The following is a 20489-nucleotide window of genomic DNA, read 5'->3' on the forward strand; positions in this document are numbered from 1 at the left end:
ACACAGTTCTCGATTAAAATTTAGAAAACTGAACAAACGAACATTCCAGAATGTCTAATATATGGTTGAGATTGCAGGGCAGTGCTTCCCATGTACTGTTCAACGCCTCTTCCGTTCAAATGTTTATCCCACAGAAGCGAGAGATAGACAATGATTTTAACGGAATCAGTCGCACAGGCTGAAACTGTCGTTCGGAATACACCATGTTAACATTAACACAGGTTGCATGATTAGAAAACACATTCCGACTGTCACTTTCATGATCTGGTAAGCCATGCTTTGATTGGTCGCATGAAAGGTCATTCTGAGGTGACCCATAATGGGATGTCCTCAGATCTTTGTTTAGTGATAGCGATAACTAAGATGTGATTTTAATGAGATTGGCACCTTGAATCAGAAATTTTGACTTTAACAAAACTAAACCCATCACTATGTGCTCTGATGACGCATCATGACACTGACAGCTGAAGCAGCCCTGTCAGTCTGATCAAGTTTGCCTGTGATTGATCAGAATACTTTCCTTGTATGTAAATAAAACTTCACATTCAGTTGATTGCTTTCCCACTATAATACGGAGGATATCAACACAGTCTATTGATAGGCCATTGATTGCTGTAAGTGTCACCAACGATAAGTAAACACCATTAAAATTGATAGCAATAACACAGACCATTTCATACAATGACTATAACACTGACTGGCATAGACTACAGCATATCCCTGATATCCTTGCAAGTTTACATTGTAAATACATAATCTTAGATTTTCTTGAAAACGATAGGCACCAGTTCTGATTTGCCAAATTCATTTGCAAAGTTACTAGGAGAAATAATGAAAGTCTTGGCACCAGAAAAAAGCCCTACGGTCAGAGTGTAAACATCGAACAATAGTTATCATTGTTAATAATTCTAAGAATTCTACCTCTATTACATCTTTGCCATAAATCCCGCATTTTGGGTCCAGTCACGCGAACTAACATTTTCAGATTTTCAACAAACGTCCTCTTCACTGTCTATCACACAATTAGTTGTTCCCCATATGACACCAAGCTTTGACGTGCATTATGGCGAGAATCTCACTTCTTTGCCCTCATCTAACTACTAGAGGCAGATGAAATGGGGAGGTTTGTTGGAGTACTTCTGATGTAATAGAGGTAGTATTCTTAGAATTATTAACAATGATTACTATTGTTTGATAATTCTTAGGAAATTTCTACCTCTATTACATCTCTGCCAGAATATTCCAGAGGGACCCGGTGGGATCTGCCTCAAGTAAACTCCCTGTGTAATTGACAGTAATCCTCTTCTGGAAACCATTATTATTGAGATAATTTCCTCCCAAATTCCCCCTGAGGACTTGAAAATCAGGATATCTCAAGAATCAGTCAAATATGTGAAACTTTCACTAGAATTACTGTTATATTTGCTGGTAACAATGAAGCAATTTCTGGTCTATTTCTACCAAATGACATCATTTCTTGTTAAATCTGGATTTGTGACACTAATACCGGTGCTGACGTCACTTCCAGTTGTGACATTACTTCCGGTTTGTAAGTTCCTTATACTGGATAATGCCATCTCTCAAGGTCTATTTCTACCAAAGATGTCATTTACTGATTAAGTGGACCTTGTGCTGCTTTTGGCAATGCTGAAGTCAGTTCCGGTTATATTCTCACTTCTGGTGATGACCTCAATTCTGGTCAATGGAGAATGGAGGCAGCTAATACCGTATTTTCTTGAGTATAGTGCGCACCCATGTATAATGCGCACCCCCCTCTAGCGGATTCAATATTTTGGAAAAAAAGAAATTTGAATATTATGCGCAGAAAAAAATTACACCGTACCCCTTCAGCGAAGTCTGGCAAACGAACGGGTGATGAGAAACTTTGTCAGTACAAATTCGAAATTTGAGATAAAAAATCATCAGACATGTTGATTTACCGCCGTTTAAATAGTATTTTTTCTTCTACTAGCCATTGTTTTATATCCAGGGATTAAGATTACCTTGTGTATTTTCTCGTAAACTAAGCCGGACACAGCAATCAGCTGTACACGCGTTTTCTTGGAATCTACCGGTGATTCGGTCAAGACAAACCAAATGATATAACTTTACAGTATTTTTAATGCAAGGTGAGTGAGTGAGTGAGTTGGGTTTAACGCCGCTTTTAACAGTATTCCAGTTATATCACGGCGTGTCAGCTTAATGTGGGAGGAAAGCCCGAAGTGATGCAGGTCTCAAACGTTTACCACTTCGGTGAAACCCACGAGCACGGGTATGGTGCTGACAAACCTAGAAACATAATCGGGGCAACCTGGGATTCGAACCCACAATCATAGGTTTCTGGCGTGCCCAAGGGACGCAAATCTGCACAGCGAATCGCGGCACCTTAGACGACTGGGCTACCCGTGCCCCCTTTAATGCAAGGATCGGCAAAAATTGTATCTGAAACTTTTTTTTTATCAGGAATAATGTATTCCAATATCTTGCTAATTTAGATGCAGCTTTTACTAAACATATTTAAAATAATAACCCTAAGCGAAGCAGCTGATCGCTATTGCCGGGTATCATTTTTTACATGGAACCAGTCTGACCAGTCACCGTCAAGGCTCCCTTGCACGTGATCGCAAGAATTTGAATAACATTAATGAAATAAGTTACAAACATAAGTCCAGATATACAAAGAACACTTTTTATAGCCAGACAGTGTAATTACATGAATAATTTGCGTACTTACAGTAACAGTAACATGAACAGATCCATCTGATGGACAGTAACATGAACAGATCCATCTGATGGACAGTAACACTAACAGATCCATCTGATTGACAGTAACATGAACAGATCCATCTGATGGACAGTAACACGAACAGATCCATCTGATGGACAGTAACATGAACAGATCCATCTGATGGACAGTAACAAGAACAGATCCATCTGATGGACAGTAACAGGAACAGATCCATCTGATGGACAGTAACATGAACAGATCCATCTGATAGACAGTAACATAACAGATCCATCTGATGGACAGAAACATGAACAGATCCATCTGATGGACAGTGATATAACAGATCCATCTGATGGACAGTAACATGAACAGATCCATCTGATGGACAGCAACACAAACAGATCCATCTGATGGACAGTAACACTAACAGATCCATCTGATAGACAGTAACATGAACAGATCCATCTGATGGACAGAAACATGAACAGATCCATCTGATGGACAGTAACATGAACAGATCCATTTGATGTACAATAACATGAACAAATCCATATGATGATCAAGAACACAAACTTATCCATTTGATGGCAAAGTAACACAAACATATCCATTTGAAGGAAATCACATGACCGTATCCATCCATGGTCAATTATATTTTGAGACCAATCTAAGGAAAATCAGATCTATCTGATGGATAATCACTGGCCATATATATCTAAGGATCATCACAAGGACATATCCATCTAATGGACAATAGCATCAGTTGGCAATACAATCTATCTAAGTGACAATATGTCGATCAGTCAGCTATACAATCCATCTAGCGGATTAGTTAGGATAATCTATCACTGCCTTCCAACACCCTGACTCAATGTGCAGTAAAACCTCCTACATCTTTGATTGATATGCAAGTAAACAAGCTTTCTCCATGTTTTCTCAGAATGTTCCGGAATACCAAATTTCCTGCTTCTTGAAAGACTTGTAAAGTCACGAGCCAAAAACAGCTCTTCTGGGTGTTTCTGGTCACATAAAATTGCCCATAAAAGACATAGAGTTTTTATAGGTGAATCAATAAGGTTTTCAAACTTTATGGATAAATCAATGTAGCATTGTGCTCCAAATGCGGCCTAATTTTACCAATCAGGGGTCGGGTGTTTGGAGTAAATCTGTAGAGTTCCTTCAGGCAGGAAGAAGGCAATTCCACAATTCAATTGTAAAGGCCAAGTGTGAGCAACAGTGTCCTTTGTAAACAGGACTCAATAGAGCTTGGAAGCTGGGATAGAATCATCTATCTGGCTGTCCTTCAATGAACGCCATAACCAAGTTCTCCTTCAATCACATTACAGTGATACCATCGCTGTATTCCTTTGTAATGGCAGAACCGTCACCAACAACAGAGCCATTACGGTAATCTTTTTAAAACTGAATGTGCTGGGTCAGTCCAGTATGGATATCAAGGACCTCCTGGACATTGGTCAAGGGAAGTCGGCTGACATCCGCAGACAGATTGACCTCTGGTCACTTCACATCAGCGACTGATATCAGGGCTCATCTTCAGCCATTAGTGGTGAGATATATGACAGCTTGACTCAGACACACAGCTCTCAGGTCAAGACGTATGTTCAAATCGGATGTCTGTTTCAAGCAAAGCTGGAATCTTTAGGATTAAACAAGATGTCTGCTCTCCAGACAAAACATAACTCGATCTAAGATGTATCATTTATGATGGGGTGTTGGCTACAGGAACAAGACCGACTTTGCTGACTGGCAGATTTACTTAAATGCCACTATTTTTGTGGAGTTACACAAGACAGATGAGCAATGTTTTTTACCTCTAGACAGCTATCACAAGACATATTCATGAGTTCATGGGTAAATGGGATTCAGGCCACTGTCAGCAGTTGCTGAGCTGCATTGCCACAGGGGCATATTACTTGTTTACCTGACCGATAGCTTGTGTTTAGATTTTGTTGTGTATGAATCAGAGAACATATAGGGGGAATAAACAACTAAGTTTAGATCTTACATCTTCTTTAACTTGGCTTACGGATCTTAAAATTTTGAAAAAAACATAAAAACAGTATTGCAAGTTAATCAAAGTAATTGGTTATTGGCTATTTTGTGTTGTTTTGCTGCTGACAACAAAATAGTCTTCATAATAAAGATCACCTTGATAATACTGAAATGACTAAAATGCTGAAATTAAACAAGTCTTGAGTGCTTGAAACACTCTCTTGAGAGCATGAAGCACTGTTCTGAGAGCATGAAGCACTGTCTTGAGAGCATGAAGCACTGTTCTGAGAGCATGAAGCACTGTCTTGAGAGCATTAAACACTGTCTTGAGTGCTTGCAACACTGTCTTGTGCATATGAAAAACTGTCTGGAATATATAAGTGAGTGAGTTTGGTTTTACGCCGCTTTAAGCAATATCCCAGCAATATCCCAGCGGGGGACACCAGAAATGGGCTACACACATTTTACTCATGTCAGGAATCGAGCCCGAACACTTTAACCACTAGGCTACCCAAAACTGCCTTGAGTATATGAAAAACTGTCTGTAGTATATGAAACACTGTCTTGAGTGCTTGCAACACTGTCTGTAGTATATGAAAAACTGTCTGTAGTATATGAAACACTGTCTGTAGTATATGAAACACTGTCTGGAGTTCATGAAACACTGTCTGGAGTATATGAAACACTGTCTGTAGTATATGAAACACCGTCTTTAGTATATGAAAAACAGTCTGTAGTATATGAAACACTGTCTGGAGTATATGAAACACTGTCTGGAGTATATGAAACACTGTCTGTAGTATATGAAACACTGTCTGGAGTATATGAAACACTGTCTGGAGTATATGAAACACTGTGTGTAGTATATGAAACACTGTCTGGAGTATATGAAACACTGTCTGGAGTATATGAAACACTGTCTGGAGTGCTTGCAACACTGACACAAGTGCATATTAAATACTTGAAAACAGAAACAGTACAGGAATTTAAAACTCTGGTGTCAAATTCAAGTTCCTTCTCTGAAAGTCCAGAGCCATGGAGGCCAGATTTTTAATAATTTTCAGCTTTTGACCAAATTAAAAATCTCAAAGCCCTGATTAACAGGAATCAGCTTTCCAGACACAACAATACTAAATCCGAGATGCAATATCTAGGAGTGGGTGTTGGTTATTGGAGCAAGACCTATTTTGGGGACTTACTATTCTGAAGAGCTGAGCAAGACAACTATGTGGTAGTGGCAGTGTATAACGTGCAGGACACAATCATCTGAGTGTGAGTGAGTGAGTTGGGTTTAACGCCGCTTTTAACAGTATTCCAGTTATATCGCGGCGTGTCAGCTTAATGTGGGAGGAAACGTCTTAGACGTTTACCAGTTCGGTGAAACCCACGAGCACGGGAATGGTGCTGACAAACCTAGAAACATAATCGGGGCAACCAGGATTCGAACCCACAATCATAGGTTTCTGGCATGCCCAAGGGACGCAACTCTGCACAGCGAATCGCGGCGCCTTAGACGACTGGGCCACCCGTGCCCCCCTACAATCATCTGAGGTAAAGTAATGTTGGTTGTGGGGTGTTGGTGGATTGGTGACTGCTTTTGGAGGCTTGACAAGAGTTTCTACGGCTTCTTGGTCCTGTGGGGCTTCCTTAGGCAAGTGTCTTTGTTAAATATGTGCCTCTATTCACCCAGCAGTGTATGGGTACCTGGTAGTATGATTTAGTAAGATGACAAACAAAATCATACTACCAGGTGCCTATTCACTGCTGGGTGCCTCCGTAGGCATGTGACTTTGTTCAATATGTGCCTCTATTCACCAAGCAGTGAGTTGGTACCTGGTAGTATGAGATGGTTACATTAGTGAGTGAGTGAGTTTGGTTTCACGCCGCTTTTAGCAATATTCCAGCAATATCACGGCGGGGGGCACCAGAAATAGGCTTGACACAATGTACCCATGTCGGGATTCGAACCCGGGTCTTCAACGCCACGAGTGAACGCTTTAACCACTAGGCTACCCGACCGCCCCAGATGGTTACATTAAATGAGACTGTTAACATTGTATCACCCCATAGGCAGCTTAGGTTGTATACTCCACATGGATAAGTGAGTGAGTGGATATTGTTTAATGCCATAGTTAATATTATAAGTTGTCACAGGATCACGAGGGGTACATGGGATTTTATGCATCCCTCCTTACCACTAGCCAAAAAACCTAATGAGGGACGCATAAAACTCCATGTACCCCGAGTGATCCTGCTACAATGAATCATCTTCTAATGTGACATTGTAAATTTATAGAAAACAGCTGCCAGATTGAGCTGAGGTAAACTTGACTTGGAAAAAGCATTCTTGCTTTGAAGCGGGGTATATGAGATTTATTCTGCCTCTCAGAAATCCACGTGCAGCCTGACTTGCTCATGGCGGGGTATAAGAGATTTATTTCCCTGCTGAGAAATTTATTCCCCTCCAAGGCAGGTTACACAGTATTTTATCAAGATCACATGGACCAATCAGATCTCATCATTCTGACATGGAAGTATGATCTTTCAGTTTTTAAATACAACCTTATTCAACATAATAAGCGCCCAGGGCGCTCTCAAAATTAGAAATAAGGGGCTCTTGTTAGAATATTATTTTGGTGAAAAACAACAGAGTTGAAAATCGTAAATTTCGTGGTTTATGCTGACAGCCTGAAATGTTTATATACGACAGATATATTTTTCCAGAATTTAATTTATTCAGCTTATTAGAGCGGGGCGCTTATTACGTCGAATACACTATGTCTTGGTCAGGCAGTGGTCAACAGTGTGAGTATTAGCCATGCTGTCAGGGAAAGCTGTCCAGAATCAGTCAATTAATACAGCGTGACCATCCCATACTCAAAGAGGAGGGGCGGTCGGGTAGCCTAGTGGTTAAAACGTTGGCTCGTCATGCCGAAGACCCGGGTTCGATTCCCGACATGGGTACAATGTGTGAAGCCCATTTCTGGTGTACCCCGCCGTGATATTGCTGGAATATTGCTAAAAGCGGCGTAAAACCATACTCACTCACTCACTCACTCAAAGAGGAGGTGGGGTAGCCTAGTGGGTAAAGCAATCGCTTGTCACGCCAAAGGCGTGGGTTCAATTCCCTTCATGGATACAATGCTTATTATTCCATGAGTATTCCAGGGGAAAATTGGTCCCCAGCAACCTATGCTTGCCATTGGAGGCAATCAAATGGATTGGGTTGTCAGCTGAGTTATGTGACTGATCAAGGTGAGAATAGGTCCCCAGCAACCAATGCTTGCCATTGGAGGCAATCAAATGGATTGGGATGTCAGCTGAGTTATGTGACTGATCACTGTGAGAATAGGTCCCCAGCAACCAATGCTTGCCATTGGAGGCAATCAAATGGATTGGGTTGTCAGCTTATTGATGTGCCTGATCATGTGTCACTGTACCCAGACGATGTTGGACACTGTTTATAATATCAATCACTGGTTCGTCCTTCGAGGAAATATTTTAAGTCACAAGTCAATGTTAAAGTAGGGAAGTTAAGATCATCTTAGCATGAAAGGGCAAGTACTGTCAACACAGCAACTTTGCAAATTTTAATACTTTAGGGCAATCTAAAAAATAAATGCTTGGCCAAAACTAACTTTGAAGAACAGAAATAGCATAAAACAGAAAATAGAAAACAACAGGCGAAATCAACCCGCAAACGTAAAATTCCGCCATGAAGGAGATTTCCTTTACTGGGGTTAAAACCAGTCAGCCTGCTTCTACATTAAGTTGTTTTTTCTGTCAGCTCCTAAATTTGATTACCGGGTCCACAACTTATGCCACCAAAGTAAACTGACGAGTGAGTGAGTTGGGTTTAACGCCGCTTTTAACAGTATTCCAGTTATATCGCGGCGTGTTAGCTTAATGTGGGAGGAAACGTCTTAGACATTTACCACTTCGGTGAAACCCACGAGCACGGGTATGGTGCTGACAAACCTAGAAACATAATCGGGGCAACCAGGATTCGAACCCACAATCATATGTTTCTGGCATGCCCAAAGGACGCAACTCAGCACAGCGAATCGCGGCGCCTTAGACGACTGGGCCACCCGTGCCCCCCTACAATCATCTGAGGTAAAGTAATGTTGGTTGTGGGGTGTAGATGGATTGGTGACTGCTTTTGGAGGCTTGACAAGAGTTTCTACGGCTTCTTGGTCCTGTGGGGCTTCCTTAGGCAAGTGACTTTGTTCAATATGTGCCTCTATTCACCCAGCAGTGTATGGGTACCTGGTAGTATGATTTAGTAAGATGACAAACTACCAGGTGCCTATTCACTGCTGGGTGCCTCCGTAGGCAAGTGACTTTGTTCAATATGTGCCTCTATTCACCAAGCAGTGAGTGGGTACCTTTTAGTATGAGATGGTTACATTAGTGAGTGAGTGAGTTTGGTTTTACACCCCTTTTAGCAATATTCCAGCAATATCACGGCGGGGGACACCAGAAATGGGCTTGACACAATGTACCCATGTCAGGATTCGAACCAGGGTCTCCAACGCCGAGAGTGAACGCTTTAACCACTAGGCTACCCGACCGCCCCAGATGGTTACATTAAATGAGACTGTTAACATTGTATCACCCCATAGGCAGCTTAGGTTGTATACTCCACATGGATATGTGAGTGAGTGGATATTGTTTAATGCCATAGTTAATATTATAAGTTGTCACAGGATCACGAGGGGTACATGGGATTTTACCACTAGCCAAAAAACCTAATGAGGGACGCATAAAACTCCATGTACCCCGAGTGATCCTGCTACAATGAATCATCTTCTAATGTGACATTGTTAATTTATAGAAAACAGCTGCCAGATTGAGCTGAGGTAAACTTGACTTGGAAAAAGCATTCTTGCTTTGAAGCAGGGGATATGAGATTTATTCTGCCTCTCAGAAATCCACGTGTAGCCTGACTTGCTCATGGCGGGGTATAAGAGATTTATTTCCCTGCTGAGAAATTTATTCCCCTCCAAGGCAGGTTACACAGTATTTTATCAAGATCACATGGACCAATCAGATCTCATCATTCTGACATGGAAGTATGATCTTTCAGTTTTTAAATACAACCTTATTCAACATAATAAGTTAGAATTAATAAATTGTTAGAATATTATTTTGGTGAAAAACAACAGAGTTGAAAATCGTAAATTTTGTGGTTTATGCTGACAGCCTGAAATGTTTATATACGACAGATATATTTTTCCAGAATTTAATTTATTCAGCTTATTAGAGCGGGGCGCTTATTACGTCGAATACACTATGTCTTGGTCAGGCAGTGGTCAACAGTGTGAGTATTAGCCATGTTGTCAGGGAAAGCTGTCCAGAATCAGTCAATTAATACAGCGTGACCATCCCATCCTCAAAGAGGAGGGGCGGTCGGGTAGCCTAGTGGTTAAAGCATTGGCTCGTCATGCCGAAGACCCAGGTTCGATTCCCGACATGGGTACAATGTGTGAAGCCCATTTCTGGTGTCCCCCGCCGTGATATTGCTGGAATATTGCTAAAAGCAGCGTAAAACCATACTCACTCACTCACTCAAAGAGGAGGTGGGGTAGCCTAGAGGGTAAAGCAATCGCTTGTCACGCCAAAGGCGTGGGTTCAATTCCCTTCATGGGTACAATGTGTGAAGCCCATTTCTGGGGCACTGCAATGATATTGCTAGAATATTGCTAAAAGTGGCATAAAACCATACTCATGCACTCCCATCCTCATACGTTGGCTATTATTCCATGAGTATTCCAGGTGAAAATAGGTCCCCAGCAACCAATGCTTGCCATTGGAGGCAATCAAATGGATTGGGTTGTCAGCTGAGTTATGTGACTGATCACGGTGAGAATAGGTCCCCAGCAACCAATGCTTGGCATTGGAGGCAATCAAATGGATTGGGTTGTCAGCTGAGTTATGTGACTGATCACGGTCCTAAATTTGATTACCGGGTCCACAACTTATGCCACCAAAGTAAACTGACGAGTGAGTGAGTTGGGTTTAACGCCGCTTTTAACAGTATTCCAGTTATATCACAGCGTGTGAGCTTAATGTTGGAGGAAAGCCCAAAGTGATGATGGTCTGAGACGCTTACCACTTTGGTGGAACCCACGACCATGGGTATGGTGCTGACAAACCTAGAAACATGATCAGGGCAAACTGGGATTCAAACCCACAGTCATAGGTTTCTGGCGTGCCCAAGGGACGGTAAACTGAAGATGCCTTGTGTAGTTTACTCAGGGGATTAAACATTTCTTCCATTTTAATCATTCATTGAGTGGAGCAGGGCAGTTGGTGTTTTATTACCCAAACAGGATGCTAGTAACAAATGGCTAGTTACCAAATGTTAATAGTTTAATTATTCAGTGTCAAGATCAAGGGTTTTTTATACATTCAACAATGTATGCAATGTTGCCATTTTTGTAGGATTAACAGACATGGCAGAAACAGTTTGGGTGTAGCAGTAGAGAATCACACGGGACCCGTGCCAATTTACACTCATCAGAGGGGTACACAGAGTACATGATTTGGACCACAAGTTGTCGGACTTTCATTTTTGTGGAAGCCTCGGTGGCTGAGTGGGTTAGATTGCTGACTTTGTGTGCTGGCGATTAGGTGCCTCAACCTGGCAGGTGTGGGTTCCAATCCCGGATGACCCTCAACCCAAAAAGTACTAGAATCTGTACTTTACGAAAGTTTACGAAAGTGTTATCCCAAATATAACATTTGAAACATTTGACCACTTTCTAAATGGCATTGAGTGATCATTCCTAAAAGGCTAGTCTCACAAACACCATCAGGAAGTGCTCTTATTCAGAATGAGCACACATCTTCACATCAAAATTAAATCTAAACTTCCGTTAGATTTAACATGAAAGAAAAAGTCAGCAGAAAGGTGACCTCATCTATGAAATGAAATCCAGAACTTTTCAGAAACCAACTCAAAAGCTGACCCCAATGACCTCAAATTCCTCCCACTGCAGACGTCCACTCCCTGAAAACTGCACAGGAACATGAGAGTATTTTCGACATACATGCCAGGAGACACTAATATAATTAAAACTATTTCATCTGAAGTCCCCTTGTCTTCCTAACCTATACACGACACATAGGTGTCTGCGGATTCCAAGAATCAATGTTTTTATAATCATCGAAAGCTCGTTGGCCAACACCTGTTCTGCCGAGAATTCCTTTGAGCCGGACCATATCTGACTCGCCAAGTTGAGACTGATTAGGAACAAACTTCCAACAGCTTTTATTACCATGTTCTGCCTCATCATCAGCATCATGATCATCACTGACACTGTTGTCATCGTCATCGTCATCGTCATCTTGACAGTAGTCCCTTCCTGTTGAGAGTTTATGATTCATAGTTGGGCTAGTTGTGAATTATCACAGTCTCAAATGTGTCAAACTAATAATATCTGTAAAAGATGTCTCCTAAAACCATCGTCATGTCAGTGGTCCCTTCTGTTGAGAGGTTCATGATTCATAAAACATGGTCAGCTATGAATTATTCATCATCTCAAAGATATAGCATATCAATAAAAAGAGGTCTCCCAAAATCTTCACCATCATCATCATCATGACAGCAGTCCCATTCTGAGGATGGATTTTAGATTCATAAACATTGGCCAGTCATGAATTATCCTCAGTTTATATTTTAGATGTTTTGTCATCATCATCATCATCATCATCATCATCATCATCATCGTCATCATCATCATGACAGCAGTCCCATTCTGAGGATGGATTTTAGATTCATAAACATTGGCCAGTCATGAATTATCCTCAGTTTATATTTTAGATGTTTTGTCATCATCATCATCATCATCATCATCATCATCATCATCGTCATCATCATCATGACAGCAGTCCCATTCTGAGGATGGATTTTAGATTCATAAACATTGGCCAGTCATGAATTATCCTCAGTTTATATTTTAGATGTTTTGTCATCATCATCATCATCATCATCATCATCATCATGACAGCAGTCCCATTCTGAGGATGGATTTTAGATTCATAAACATTGGCCAGTCATGAATTATCCTCAGTTTATATTTTAGATGTTTTGTCATCATCATCATCATCATCATCATCATCATCATCATCATGACAGCAGTCCCATTCTGAGGATGGATTTTAGATTCATAAACATTGGCCAGTCATGAATTATCCTCAGTTTATATTTTAGATGTTTTGTCATCATCATCATCATCATCATCATCCAAACACAGTGGCCAGCTATGAATTATCCTCATCAGACAACTCCATCTTGAATTTAAAATATCAATAAAAGAGCTCTCCCCAAATCATCATCATCATCATCGTCATCATCAGCAGCAGCAGTTCCATCCTGTTGCTAGGTTTACGATTCATAAAGCAAGGCTTTATCCTCATCTCAAATTTAAAATGACAATAAAAGAGGAGTCCCAAAATATGGTTTCAGAGGCAGAACAAAAAATAACCGTCGGCGTGAATTACATAGTTAGTCTACCTCGAAGACTCCGCGATTACGCCACAGCAGATCAAACGAAGTTGGCAATTAAGGAGAGCACTGCTGGCACTATCAGAGGAGAGGGGCTTGTCATAACAGCGTAATTCAATCAAGGATGAAACATAAACTTGTTCGTCTACTACACAAAGTTGGTTGGAATAATACCTAGCGCTGTGTTCCTGTGAGCTTTATTACATTCTAATATCTTCAAGGGGTACCTCCAGGCAAAGAAACTGTCCTATCCTTTTGCCTGATCAATACGTGCTCCTTTTAAGCTTATTTTTCATGCAGACGATGCATCCTGATGTATAACGTCTTTAACTTGGGTTTCCGACACGAGTTTGGGGTATGCGTCTATGCATACCGTATTCGACGTAATAAGCGCCCTGCTCTAATAAGCGCCCACGGCAATATTTGCTAATATATTGGCTAGTGAACAATCCCAATTAGCACCCCTTCCGCTTGATCAATGGTCACAAGACTTATTTACATGCGCATAATACGCACTTGTGTGTTATATGCACCCTTAATTATGGGCACTTAAATTCTGGAAAAATATATTTGTCGTACATAAACATTTCAGGCTGTTAGCATAAACCACGAAATTTATCTTTCAACTCTGTTTTTTTCACCATAATGATATTCTAATAAGAGCCCCCTATTTCTAATTTTGAGAGCGCCCTGGGCACTTATTACGTCCAATACGTAAATGTAAATTATATTGCTTAGAATCTGCATGAAGTGAAACTCATACATGAAGCAAAACAGTTTTGGGACAGAAATATATTTCAGACTTGACCAAGCTCTCAATGGCATTAAAAAATCAATATGTGATAAAACGAATCCAATGGCTTGAATCTAACACCAGTCTGTCGTCCATCAGCCTAACTTAAAGTACCGTATTCGACGTAATAAGCGCCCCGCTCTAATAAGCGCCCACGGCAATATTTGCTAATATATTGGCTAGTGAGCAATCCCAATTAGCACCCCTTCCGATTGATCAATGTTCACAAGATTTATTAATTCGAGTACAATACGCACTCGTGTGTAAAATGCACCCTTAATTATGGGCAATTCAATTCCAGAAAAATATATCTGTCGTACATGAACATTTCAGGCTGTCAGTATAAACCGCGAAATGTATCTTTCAACTCGTTTCAACTGGTTTTTTTCACAAAAATAATATTCTAAAAAGAGCCCCCTATTTCTAATTTTGAGAGCGCCCTGGGCGCTTATTACGTCGATTACGGTATCTCAAACTTATTTTCACAGACAAGAACACAGGGTGTATCCATGAGCAGAATTCTCTATTGGTCATCCTGACAATTCCGTTGAAAGCAAGTCACAGCTAACCTTCACAGTGTCGGAACTGATTGAGTAAACTGGGCCTTGTACGACACAGGTATATTGCTATGACTCCCATAACCCCTATACCATATCATATACTTTCAAAGGTTATAGTGCTTAGATTACGTGAAGAGAATCATTGTCTCGGAAGGATTTTCTTCCGTTCATCTATACTGTTGGTTGGTTGTTTAGTTTGGATGATGGATGGATGGATGGATGGGTTGGTTGTTTGGTTTAGATGATGGATGGATGGATGGATTGATGGATTGATGGATGGACAGACAGACAGACAGACAGACAGGCAGACAGACAGACAGACAGACGGACGGACGGACGGACGGACGGATGGATGGATGGATGGATGGGTGGTGGATGGATGGATGGATGATTGGATGGGTGGGTGGGTAGGTGGGTGGATGGATGGATGGATGGATGGATGGGTTGGTGGTTGGTTGGATGGATGGATGGATGGGTGGGGGGTGGATGGATGGACAGACAGGGATGGATGGATGGATGAATGATGAATGATGGATGGATGGAAACAGTATTTTGGTCTCAAAGTGGTGCTGGTCGTTTACCACTTTGTCAAATCAATGAGCATCCATCATCAAGGTTAAATATGACAAACCGTATCTGATTATCACTATCAAAGGTTGAATAATATATCACCATTTCCTCACTGTTTGAAAACAGACTAACACAAGTCTGTATAGCAAGCTTGACCAATGACATCAAATGGAAGACTCTCACCCCATTAGCCCTGGCAATGAAAGTGTCATCGCATCAGATAACACCACAGACCTATGTCTGAACGTTTTGTCCTCCAGAAAACCAGCCCTACCTACTTACTCATCAAAGGAGAGTTTAAGCCCGTAGCTGCAACTGTTATGTCAGTTTTATCCTTAGATATATCATTACAATATCTTTCCTGACAAGCCAATCAATGAACTTAAATCTCTGTTATCTATAAGTCAGGACAATGAAAATGGAGGCTTCACATAAAATGGGACTAAAGATTTATGTGGACGATCAGCTTGGTTATGCTGACCTGGCTTGTCTCCTCTATCAAAGTAGAAAATTCCAAAATGCCACCTACAGCTGAAGCAGACTTTTCCCGGAGACCAGAAATTGGATGTCATGCTGTTGTCGATCCATCAGTGTCGGAACACTTCTCCTCCCTGTAAACAGAAGATGGCAACGTTCACAGGTTTTTAAAGACAAATTATCTGAACTAATAAAGCGGGTAGGTCATTTACTTTCTTGGAAAGGTCAAGGTCAACCATATTTAAGTCCTTTGTCAATATACTCAGATCAATATCATTTGATATGATTCATAAAAATGCTCCATCAAGATCAAAGGGGAAAAAATTGATACACAAATGATATGATAACTGTAAAATTTCATTGAAGTTGCTTTTCCTTTGCGAATCATTCCTGCTTATGAACGACATATTATATTTAATTATCCAGGAAGGAAGTTACGAGTTTGGGAGAAAGTGATTACTTAATAGGGTTTTTTAGAATATTTGTCCGCAGTGCTGTAGCTATGTGTCATCAAGTCTGGACAAGACACAGCAGTGGTCTATAATGTGAGCAACACCCACCATGGTTAGGATACAAAGACCCATAATCATCCAGAGCCTGATGATGCTGAAAGTCCTCAAAGATTAATTCTTGGCTCACTCAGCAGCTGCTTCTTCAGACGAGTGAGTGAGTGAGTGAGTGAGTGAGTGAGTGAGTGAGTGTGTGAGTGAGTGAGTGAGTGAGTGAGTGAGTGGGTGGGTGGGTGGGTGGGTGAGTGAGTGAAAGTGAGTGAGTGAGTGAGTGAGTGAGTGAGTGAGTGAGTGGGTGGGTGGGTGGGTGGGTGAGTGAGTGAAAGTGAGTGAGTGAGTGAGTGAGTGAGTGAGTGGGTGGGTGGGTGTCTGAGTGAGTGAGTGAGTGAGTGAGTGAGTGAGTGAGTGAGTGGGTGGGTGGGTGGGTGAGTGAGTGGGTGGGTGAGTGAGTGAGTGAGTTGATGGTTGGGTGGTAGGGTGGGTGGTCGGGTGAGTGAGTGAGTGAGTGAGTGGGTGAGTGGATCGGTGAGTGAGTGAGTGAGTGAGTGAGTGAGTGAGAGAAATCCAAGCTATACAGTGATCTCTTTTGCGACAGGGCAAACAGAAGCAGGGGATGTACAAGTTATCAAATGACATCACTTATTCAGAGAATTCCCCAGATTGAAATTCCCCAGATTCCCCAGAGGTATCTTTTCAGAGATAAACAATTAAACTTCTGTTGAAGTTAAAAAAATTACAATTAATGCAGGTGTATATTTTATACTGCCATAGGGTGGTTTTCCTCTTATTACAGGTGGGTGGTTGGATGGATGGATGGATGGATGGATGGTACAATTAATCAACAAAGGTTATATCGCAAAGCTGTTGTCCTTTATAAATGGATATACCAAGCATAGAATACAGAATTCAAAATGATGATGCTCAAGGAAAAAACATGAGATAAAAAGAATATGTGATGTTAGTGTAGCGGTCATAAAATTTCTGAGTCCCGTGATGGGATTCGAACCACGGACCTTCTGATCAGAGGTCGGACGCCTTGTCCACATGACCAAAGAGGTTAACCCCGTCAGCAAGCTGACAAGGTAAGGATGTCATCTGTGGGATGCCCTGCTACATACTCCCCCGTCAACACGTCCCGGGCTGCATAGCAGGGTACTGAGGCTTATTTTGCTCAAATTTAATATGAACGTGCTCAGCCCCACGTTGGGCACCAATGTCGCAGCCGTGGGATTCGAACCACAGACCTTCTGATCTGACCAAAGAGGTTAACCCCGTCAGCAAGCTGACAAGGTAAGGATGTCATCTGTGGGATAATTAGGATCGGGTGGTCAGACTCGCTGACTTGGTTGATGCATGTCATCTATCCCAATTGCCTCGATCGATGCTCATGATATCAATTACTGGATTGTCTGGTCCAGACTCGATTATTGACAGACTGCCATCATATAGCTGGAATATTGCTGAGTGCGGCGTTAAACAGCCAACCAACCAACCAACATCTAGCAAAACGAAAAGATATCTACCTGGATGAGAAATACGTGCATAATATATGTATGGCCACAAGTCAAATACAGATAGATAGCATTACCCACTTTAGCAACATCTTTGAAGATATTATGAAGGTCTCTGTACGGTCATGTTGGAAAATACTATCAAAGCTAGTGTTTCAGACATCAACTGTAAACATTTTACTTCAATCCAAACAGATATATATAAGGTCGGTTTGGAATCTACAAAAAGACTATGGTTTCTATCTGCAAAAGACGTGAAGTATTTTTACACAACACTGACAGAATACACTTGAATCATTTTCTTTTATTGTTTAAATGGAACATTCCATCGTGGACTAAATGTTATATAATCGACAAGGCGTTCACTCAATTAGACTATGTTTCATATCTTGAACTCGAAGTAACAGTGAAACCACTGTCACTCTCTATGTAAATTAACTGACACAAAAAAGGTCAAGGTCATTGGGATTGCATGCAACATGCTGCTAGTATTTCAGCTCAAATAAGCAAACAAGGTAGATTGATTCACATAACATTTTGTATGGGATGGTTGTTATGCTATCCTCTTTCATCGTCTTGCTGTTTGGCACAAGACATAATCGAGGCGGTCGGGTAGTTTAGTTGTTAAAGCGTTCGCTCGTCACGCCGAAGACCTGGGTTCAATTCCTGACATGGGTACAATGTGTGAAGCCCATTTCTGGTGTCCCCCGCCGTGATATTGCTGGAATATTGCTAAAAGCAGCGTAAAACCATACTCACTCACTCACTCACTCACAAGACATTATCGGTTGATGCAATATCTGTGGCATGTCTTCTTGGACTTTGTATTCAGAAACTATACTGTGGGCCCAAACTGCTGATGTTTGTTCAACATGCCATCTGTTGTTCGCCATCTTGTCATGATCTGATGTCTATTAAATGGTAGAATCAACATTTCAATATTTGATGCCCTTCAGATGGCAGAGAAAACCTACATACATGACCTGATGTCCATCAAAAGGCAGAACCTACATTCATGACCTGATGTCCATCAAATGGCAGAACTTATATTCATGACCTGATGTCCATCAAATGGCAGAACCTACATTCCAGACCTGATGTCCATCAAATGGCAGAAACTATATTTCAGACCTCATGTCCATCAAATGGCAGAACCTACATTCATGACCTGATGTCCATCAAATGGCAGAACCTACATTCATGACCTGATGTCTATCAAATGGCAGAACCTACATTCCAAACCTGATGTCCATCAAATGGCAGAACCTACATTCATGACCTAATGTCCATCAAATGGCAGAACCTACATTCATGATCTGATGTCTATCAAATGGCAGAACCTACATTCATGATCTGATGTCCACCAAAAGGCAGAACCTATATTCATGACCTGATGTCCATCAAATGGCAGAACCTACATTCCAAACCTGATGTCCATCAAATGGCAGAACCTACATTCATGACCTGATGTCCATCAAATGGCAGAACCTACATTCATGATCTGATGTCCATCAAATGGCAGAACCTACATTCATGACCTGATGTCTATCAAATGGCAGAACCTACATTCATGATCTGATGTCCATCAAATGGCAGAACCTACATTCATGATCTGATGTCCATCAAATGGCAGAACCTACATTCATGACCTGATGTCTATCAAATGGCAGAACCTACATTCATGATCTGATGTCCATCAAATGGCAGAACCTACATTCATGATCTGATGTCCATCAAATGGCAGAACCTACATTCATGACCTGATGTCTATCAAATGGCAGAACCTACATTCATGACCTGATGTCCATCAAATGGCAGAACCTACATTCATGACCTGATGTCTATCAAATGGCAGAACCTACATTCATGACCTGATGTCCATCAAATGGCAGAACCTACATTCATGACCTGATGTCTATCAAATGGCAGAACCTACATTCATGACCTGATGTCTATCAAATGGCAGAACCTACATTCCAAACCTGATGTCCATCAAATGGCAGAACCTACATTCATGACCTGATGTCTATCAAATGGCAGAACCTACATTCATGATCTGATGTCCATCAAATGGCAGAACCTACATTCATGATCTGATGTCCATCAAATGGCAGAACCTACATTCATGACCTGATGTCTATCAAATGGCAGAACCTACATTCATGATCTGATGTCCATCAAATGGCAGAACCTACATTCATGATCTGATGTCCATCAAATGGCAGAACCTACATTCATGACCTGATGTCTATCAAATGGCAGAACCTACATTCATGATCTGATGGAGTCATCAGCTGATGTTGGTCTCTGGGCTATATGCACAGATATGACCCATATTACCAGTAATGAGGACACATACAAAGAAAAGGCTTGTAAAACTACTGGCTTCCTCAAAGACATTACTCTTGCTGAAAACAGAAAGCCATTACGAAGGGTTTTAGGACACAGTGCATATCGTTTGAAACAGAATGAGTAATTAAGGAGTTGTTTTACCATCCAGCTGGTCACCACGAGAGATCAGTCAATTAGTATTTTTGGACAACAAGAGAACAATAAGGGCCCGATACGTTTATCATGTTTTCAGTAGCACGCTAAGTAAGCATTACACAGACTAAAATGAAACTAGTGAAAAGACAAATGTCATAGCAATATTGAACAGGATTGGTCTTCATGACGTTGTGGAACACTCAGAATTGTTTCTTTAGAAACACAACACCCTATATCTCAATAATGATCCCAAGCAATGCCACATTGTTGTTTATTTTCATCTTGTAACATTTTACTTTTCGTAAATATCAACATGAAAATTCTCATGA

Source organism: Haliotis cracherodii, unplaced genomic scaffold (assembly GCF_022045235.1).
Source record: "Haliotis cracherodii isolate W230 unplaced genomic scaffold, xgHalCrac1.p SCAF_6, whole genome shotgun sequence".
Classification (NCBI taxonomy): domain Eukaryota; kingdom Metazoa; phylum Mollusca; class Gastropoda; order Lepetellida; family Haliotidae; genus Haliotis; species Haliotis cracherodii.